The 1,904-nt window shown below is 41.8% G+C and overlaps 1 protein-coding gene across 1 annotated transcript in view; it reads left to right on the top strand.

Moving 5' to 3' along the window:
* Positions 1-830: 830 nt before the first annotated feature.
* LOC133140759 (PHD finger protein 24-like) overlaps positions 831-1,904 on the top strand; it is a 32,308-nt gene continuing 31,234 nt past the window's right edge. Inside the window, exon 1 of the mRNA XM_061260937.1 lies at positions 831-1,323. The gene's annotated coding sequence lies outside the window, so the exon portion shown is untranslated. The remainder of the gene's footprint in view (positions 1,324-1,904) is intronic.

Raw genomic sequence — 1,904 nt, 5'->3', positions numbered from 1 at the left:
GCATCACCAGGGATGAAATCCAGCGTCTGGTGATGTATATGCATTCCAGACTTCAGGCTGTAATTGACTGCAAAGGATTTGCAACCAAGTAGTAAAAAGTGAAAGTTTGATTCATGATTGTTAGTTTGTCCCATTACTTTTGGTCCCTTAAAAAGTGGGAGGCACATATACAAACTGTTGTAATTCCTACACCATTCACCTGATTTGGATGTAAATACCCTCAAATTAAAGCTGAAAGTCTGCAGTTAAAGCAGATCTTGTTCGTTTCATTTCAAATCCATTGTGGTGGTGTATAGAGCCAAAAAGAGGAGAATTGTGTTGATGTCCCAATATTTATGGACCCGACTGTAACTTGCAGTGCAATGAAAAATAGCTTAATCATGTGCAGTACACAAGTGTTTTCTCTGTACTTGTATAAAACACAAACACACACACATATGCATGCAAAACACACACTCAGAGATACAAACACACTTTTGTAGACTTGTTTCTATAAAATAGATACGCGATTTCTGTTCTTTTTTTCTTTTTCTTTTTTTGAGAATATGCCCACAAGTCAAATCATTCCTGGTAACAACAGGTCTGTGACAGTACAGCCACATTTATTTTAATGTAGTGTAGTACTCAGAGAGAAGACATCTACAGCAAAATCTTAACCACGTTTTATAGTTATTTCTTTATATCGCCGTCTGCCCATACTGTAATGCTCAAATGATGCAGTCCACCAACAACTCTGAATTGTTATTGGTGTTTCCCGAGAGTAACGTCACTTGCAACCCCCCTCCCCCGTTCGCCTCCCAGCGAAGACGACTCGCATTCCGGATTCAGTGCCGTCTTCCGTGGAACTCGGAGCTCTTCCTTGTTGTAGAGTGAGGATATTTTTCCATATATTTTCATCATAAAATAACAAACGTAAGAGGCTGCATTCTGATAAATAAAACAGTTTCCGTGTCTCAATTGTGGCTTTCCGCCGCAATTCTGTTTCATAATTGTTTTATTAACTTGCTGAACTGTCCTGAGAAGACCGTTGGGCGCGGTATTTCAGCACGGGAGCTGTCCAAGCCTGTACACTGCCTGCGCAGTCAAGATCGAGCGTGAGACTGCACTCCTGCTCCATTGACCGCTGAAGGCGCATCATCACTTTGCTTCGGCTCGAGTTTTTTCACGTATTTTTCTTTCGGTTGGTTTGTGACGTGTTATAAAATATACGACGCATACTGTTAGCAGCAGAGGGGAGCCTGGCCATGCTGTGCGGACGCCTCTGAAGAAAAATAAGGGAAAAGACAGCCTTGACTCAAGGAGCAAAGTCGGAACCCATCCCAGGTAGGACTCTATTCACTCTAAATATAGCTGTTCTGTGGAGACCTACCGACTTTTATCAGCGGCTTGCGTTCGTCGTTATCAACTTGCCGACGGTGAATAGTCATGGGTAAAAATTAAAACGCAACGATATTCGTATTCTCTTTTAAATTTGTACATTACAAGCTTTTAAATGCGTGTGTTTTGCACTGATTTGTGGGCTGAGTGATTCAAGGCTGCACTGTGTCTATCTAGCCTATCCCTCGGAGAACCGGCAGTCAGTGAGGATGAGACCTTTTTCTGCGTATTGTGTGAACTGACTGGGCGGAGTGCGTTCCATACCAGTCCAATTTAGGTCAGCGTTTTCAGTGGGTGTGGATTCCACATTAAGTCCACATTAAGAGTTTCAAGTTTTTCACTCGTCACAACTCAAAACAAGCTGTAAACAATTATTTATCTTTCTAAATTACAATTTCGGTAGCTACTCGCTATTCGCAAGTTTTGATAAAGTGGGCAAAATGAACTGCAGCGATTTAGTATCCGAATGAGTCTGGTGAACGATGCTAATGGGTTTATTTACACCGATAAACAGAAACAAGCAAGGC

This window comes from Conger conger, chromosome 11 (assembly GCF_963514075.1).
Source record: "Conger conger chromosome 11, fConCon1.1, whole genome shotgun sequence".
NCBI lineage: Eukaryota > Metazoa > Chordata > Actinopteri > Anguilliformes > Congridae > Conger > Conger conger.
The sequence above is the reverse complement of the archived record's forward strand: the minus strand, read 5'-3'. Positions and strand labels throughout refer to the sequence as shown.